We start from the raw sequence: 6,509 nt of genomic DNA on the forward strand, positions 1-6,509 counted from the left end.
CACACATTGTACACAACACAAACCGTGTGAAAGTGTGAGACTATCAGAGAGAGAGTAAATGGATGAAATATGTATGAACGTGTGGTTATAAATATATTAACATATAAATGAATGCGACAAATTATAATTGATATTTTTTTTTTAATCGACATTTCACACAACAAAGATGCACACATACATACATGTTCATTGATGGAAATGTCAAAACGAAGATTTCATTTTTATATACAAACATACATACATACATGCACATTACAGCATTAATTAACGCATAACATTTTGAAAGAAAAGAAAAAACGAACGTTAAAATAGTGTGGCAAGTTGTGTTGTTAATGAATGCATTATTCACTTATTAGTGTTATTGTTGTTATTATTTTCATGACTAATTATAGTTTGTGGTTGGTAAACAATTAATAATTGTTGTTATTATTTTTATTGTAAATGCATTAAAATGATGAAATTTGTAATGAAGATAATTGTGTTGTGCAGTTGAAAATCAAAACAAAAAAGTGTTGCATATCTTAGGGGGTTGATGTTTATTAATTTTAATGGACAACTGAATAATGAGGAAATTATTAAATTAATTTATACCATAAATGCATAATTACTAATTAGTTTTCATTAATTCGACACAAAATGGCCAAAAAGGAGTTTTTTGTAAGAAATGTAAATTTGACATTTTCGAGAGGGAATCAGCAATATCTTTAGAATATAATTTGAATATTGGTCACTGTCTCTAGTTTGAAACTCACTGATATAGAAAGGTAATAGGAGAACCCCAAAGATCCTATAATCTGTAAATAGTATTTGAGAGGTGTTCTTTGTCATAGTAGAGTCCAATCGAGGTCTTATAATTTATAGAAAATTCCTAGAGAAGTCCTCTGACTCATGGAGGTAACTATCAAAGAATTTCTATAGAACTCCTTTTGACTTATCTATAAAACAACCCTAAATATGTCTCCTAAGCTGCAGAAGACTACCACAGATGTTCTATTAAACAAGTACCTTCAGGAGAAGAGAAGTCTTCTATTCTGTACCAAAGTGGTACTTCTATAGACCCTTTCTTAAAGAATGGGTGTTTCTATAGATCCATTCTTAAGGAAAGGGTACTCCTCAAAGAAATTATGCTTCTAAAAACCCTTCCTCAAAGAAAAGGTGCTTCTAAAGACACTTCCTCAAAGAACGAGTGCTTCTAAAGACCCTTCCTCAAAGAAAGGGTGCTTCTATAGACCCTTTCTCAAAGAAAGGGTGCTTCTATAGACCCTTTCTTAAAGAAAGGGTGCTTCTATAGACCCTCTTTCAAACAAGGGGTGCTTCTATAGACCCTCTTTCAAACAAGGGGTGCTTCTATAGACCCTCTTTCAAACAAGGGGTGCTTCTTTTTTTTTTTTTTTTTTTTTTTGGTCGGGGAAAAAATCGTCGAAAGACTCTGGCTACCTGGTTTATGATTTCGCCAGTTGTGCGAGACTTTAACACGCTAAAATAACCCCTTTACTCTGATCCACCATCCCTGCGGTACCGCCGTACAGGCATTTCGTCGCAGGGGGAATGTTCTATAGAACACTTCTATTTGTTATTCTTCTTCGAATATCGTCTTGCCTCCGTAATTCCAATATTATTGTCTTTACGTACTCACATACATACTCCCAATTGCTTAGAGACGTCATCATAATTTCGATTATGTTTTCTACACATATCTCACTACCAACTTGCCGCTCTAAATTTGTCCTCTCTTCACTGAATCGCGGGCACAGAAAGAAAACGTGATATGGGTCTTCTACATGTTCCACGCAGCAGGGACAATCAGGGGAGCAGTCAAGTCCAAAACGGTATAAATAGGACCTGAAACAGCCATGTCCGGAGAGAAATTGGGTGAGATAGAAGTTTAGATCTCCATGTCGCCTATTTGACCATGTGTCCACATTTCTTATCAGAGAATACGTCCATCTGCCTTTTGTAGATGCTGACCACCTACTTTGCCATTCGGTAATGCTACGTCTTCTTGCGACGTCGGATTCATTATCTATTTCCTGTGAGCTTCTTGAGTTGTATACGTATTCTGATTCTCTTGCAAGAATATCTATGGGAATCATAGCTGCGATAACATAGGCTGCATCGTCAGAAACAGTCCTATATGCACAGCATACACGTAGTGCTGCCAGTCTGTATACTGTACCAATCTTTTCGTAATAAGTGGCATACCTCAAGGATTTCGCCCATATTTGTGCTGCATAAAGAATAATATTTTTGGTAACTCCTGCCAGAATTTTTCTCTTTAAGTATCTCGGACCTCTTGTGTTTGGCATTATACGGCACAGCGCTTTACAAGTATTTCCGGCTTTCGCCTTTACGTAATTCAAATGCTCCTTGAAAGATAAACGATTGTCTATAATAACGCCTAGGTATTTCAGGCTTTCCGCTGTTGTGATTGTACATTCTCCGATTTGAATATTTATCCTTTCTACAGTTCTGCGGCTTGTAATTAATACAGCTTCCGTTTTTTGATCGGCTAATGCTAGGCCTTGTGAACACAGCCACGATTTAACCAACTGTATGCTGACTTCTGAGACATTTTTTGCTTCTTCGGTTGTTTTTGCAACTATAACTAGCGCAATATCATCTGCAAATCCAATAATATTTGCTCTCTCTGGGAGTTTTAGCTTTAAGACACCATCATACATTACGTTCCACAGAAGAGGTCCAAGAACAGATCCTTGTGGAACTCCTCCTGATATTCGGTATTCTTTTAAACCCTCCTCAGTTTGGTATATTAGTATTCTGTTGCGGAAGTAGTCCTGGAGTATAGCCACAAGATATGCCGGGACGTTTAACCGTCTCAGAGCGTTTATAATATTCTCCCAGTTAGCTGTGTTAAAGGCATTTTTAACATCTAGTGTTATGACAACACAATACTCTTTTTTCCAGCTTTGGCCATTTATTGCTTCCCTTGCGATATCTGTTACCATTTTTATTGCATCGATCGTAGATCTTTTTTTTCTGAAGCCAAATTGGCTTTCAGATAAGCCCTTTGCACGTTCTATGTACTCTTCAAGTCTGTCGCGGATAATGCTCTCAAGGAGTTTTCCGCATGTATCTATCATACATAGCGGGCGGTATGATGAAGGATTTTCCAAGGGCTTGCCGTTTTTGGGCAATAGGACTAGTCTTTGCCTTTTCCATAACGATGGAAAGGATCCATATTCTAAGCAGGAGTTCAGTAATTTAAGCATTTGTTCTCCACAGCAACTTATAATCTCTTTTAGAACGTAGTTGGGAATTCCATCGAGACCAGGCGCTTTAGAGTCATCGAATTTAGAGACGGCAATATTTATCTCCGCTGGTGTAACCGGGGGGTGGGCAAAATGTCCCCCAGGGTCAAAAGTTGCCCATGATGTTACAGCTTGGTGAGGAAAAAGGTGATTCACAATGTTATCTAATGTTTTAGCATCCGTAGGTATACTTGAGCCGAAGCATTTCAGTTTCTTAGTCACAATCTTGTACGCGAGTCCAAGCGGCTGGGATTCTACATCATCACAAATAGCGAGAAAACACGATCTTTTGCTTGCCTGAATGGCTTTTTGGAGGGCTTTCTTCTTCATCTTGAGAACCTGTCTATACGCTTCATTGTCTTCTCTATCACGAGTTCTTACAAAACGTCTTCTCGCACGAAGACACTCTTTACGTATTTCAGCGTTCCACCAATATACTGGGGCTTTGTTGACACACCTCTTCCTTTTTTGCATCGATGCGTTGCATGCTTGTGTTGCTCGAAGAATAAGCTCTTCCGCCATATTTTCGGGGGTTCCCTGCAGTTCTGTGTCTTCCATACATAGCGCAAATATGTCTTTATCAAATGAGCCTTTTTTCCAACCAGATATTTCAGGCGTTCGAACCGATCTTCTTACTGTTGTCGCGTCATTACGATTAATGATTATAGCCTGATGATCACTATAAGTGAACATATCACTGATTTGCCAGTTAAACTGATTGAAGATGTTAGTACTGACAAACGCAATGTCGATTATGGAACTCCCACCATTTCGACTGAATGTTGGATTACTCCCCGAATTCAAAATTTCCACATCTAATTGGGCAAAGGATTCTAACAATATTCGGCCCCTTTCATTTGTTCTAGGGCAACCCCACTCTGTGGCCCAGGCATTAAAATCGCCCGCTATCAAAATGGACCCTCTAGATGCGGCATCATTTGTTAAGTCAGTTATAATTCTTCTGTAATCTTCAATACCATATCTTGGTGGTATGTAGCAGCTGTAGACTGTTAATCCGGCGAAAGTAGCGCGGACAAAACCAGTTGCAGAATTCAAAGCATTTTGTGTTGGTTTGTTTAAGGACCAGATCGATCACATAACCAATTTGCTGAGCTTATGTTCTTGTAGGGCTCGCTGATAATTGCTAGATCGACCTCTAGTTCCCGAACTGTCTGTTTTAACAAATCTTGGGCAGCTTCACAATGATTTAAATTTAATTGTATAAATTTCATTAAGATCCTCTAAGTTGGCGTAGAGCTTCCTTGTATTTCGGACACACAGTCGACCCAGTGATGTGGCTACGATCTGTTGATGGTTCATTGCATAGCATACACTTGGGGGGGTTTTTACAATTAGCAACCTTGTGACCCGCTTCTCCACAGCAAATGCAGCGACCTGAGTTGTCGTTCGGGTTTTTACATCTAACTGCTGTATGACCAAAGTCCAGACATTTATAACACCTCATTGGTGTCAATTTTTCACGTATTCGACAATCCGCCCATCCAATACGTAGTATTCTTTTCTTTAAAAGAATATTCGCTAGCAACGAGCTTACGGAAACTGTAGCAGTTTGTGTGCCTCTATATGCTTTTCGTAGTGATTTTATTGCAGATGCTTGCAATGCTTTAAAATCGTCCGAAACGTCGCTGATAGCCTGGAGAATATCATCTCTATTAGACACCCCATCTATATCTTTAATTTCCAGTTGTACTTCCTGGGTTAAGGCACGAACTTCAGCGGTTGGGCCTAAGACTTCTTCAATGGCTTCTCTAAAGTCATTTGTGTTCTGGTGTGCTGGTTTATTTAGTTCTAACAATAGCTCACCCTTCTCTGTCTTCCGAATTGTCTTCACATTTTTGCCTAACGCAGCCAGCTTTGCTTCACTTTTCACTTGCTTCAGAATGTCTGAATATGAGGAATCTCCACATGTTTTAATTATTAAAGCATCTGGTTTACTTGGTTTCCTTTTCCTTCTAGATCTTGTTTGAACTTTATTCCATGCTGCCGCATTTTGTACGGTATCGGATTTTCCCACAAGGGGTGCTTCTATAGACCCTCTTTCAAACAAGGGGTGCTTCTATAGACCCTCTTTCAAACAAGGGGTGCTTCTATAGACCCTCTTTCAAACAAGGGGTGCTTCTATAGACCCTCTTTCAAACAAGGGGTGCTTCTATAGACCCTCTTTCAAACAAGGGGTGCTTCTATAGACCCTCTTTCAAACAAGGGGTGCTTCTATAGACCCTCTTTCAAACAAGGGGTGCTTCTATAGACCCTCTTTCAAACAAGGGGTGCTTCTATAGACCCTCTTTCAAACAAGGGGTGCTTCTATAGACCCTCTTTCAAACAAGGGGTGCTTCTATAGACCCTCTTTCAAACAAGGGGTGCTTCTATAGACCCCCTTTGAAAGAAGGGGTGCTTCTATAGACCCTCTTTGAAAGAAGGGGTGCTTCTATAGACCCTCTTTGAAAGAAGGGGTGCTTCCATAGACCCTCTTTGAAAGAAGGGGTGCTTCTATAGACCCTCTTTGAAAGAAGGGGTGCTTCTGTAGACCCTCTTTCAAACAAGGGGTGCTTCTATAGACCCTCTTTGAAAGAAGGGGTGCTTCCATAGACCCTCTTTGAAAGAAGGGGTGCTTCTATAGACCCTCTTTGAAAGAAGGGGTGCTTCTATAGACCCTCTTTGAAAGAAGGGGTGCTTCTGTAGACCCTCTTTGCAGGAAGGGGTGCTTCTGTAGACCCTCTTTGAAAGAAGGGGTTCTTCTATAGACCCTCTTCGAAAGAAGGGGTGCTTCTATAGACCCTCTTTGAAAGAAGGGGTGCTTCTATAGACCCTCTTTGAAAGAAGGGGTGCTTCTATAGACCCTCTTTGAAAGAAGGGGTGCTTCTATAGACCCTCTTTGAAAGAAGGGTTGCTTCTATAGACCCTCTTTGAAAGAAGGGATTTTTTTTTTGGACCCTCTTTGAAAGAAGGGATTTTTTTTGGACCCTCTTTGAAAGAAGGTGTGGTTCTATAAACCCTCTTTGAAAGAAGGGGTGCCTCTATAGACCCTCTTTGAAGGAAGGGGTGCTTCTATAGACCCTCTTTCAAAGAAGGGGTGCCTCTGTAGACCCTCTTTTAAAGAAGGGGTGCTTCTATAGACCCTTTATTGACCTCAAGTGAAACCTTATGTTCCTTTGTTGACTGATAGAATTTTCTAGCAAGGAACGCCTTCAACGTCTTTTCTAGAAAGGTGTCTTCAAT

General features: G+C 39.9%; 1 protein-coding gene across 11 annotated transcripts in view; it reads left to right on the forward strand.

Moving 5' to 3' along the window:
• The window catches only part of LOC141406692 (uncharacterized), a 155,203-nt gene that overhangs the window by 109,125 nt on the left and 39,569 nt on the right, over window positions 1-6,509 (forward strand). The gene's annotated exons all lie outside the window — the stretch shown is intronic.

Source organism: Musca autumnalis, unplaced genomic scaffold, assembly GCF_047663935.1.
Source record: "Musca autumnalis isolate F117 unplaced genomic scaffold, ASM4766393v1 scaffold_5, whole genome shotgun sequence".
NCBI lineage: Eukaryota > Metazoa > Arthropoda > Insecta > Diptera > Muscidae > Musca > Musca autumnalis.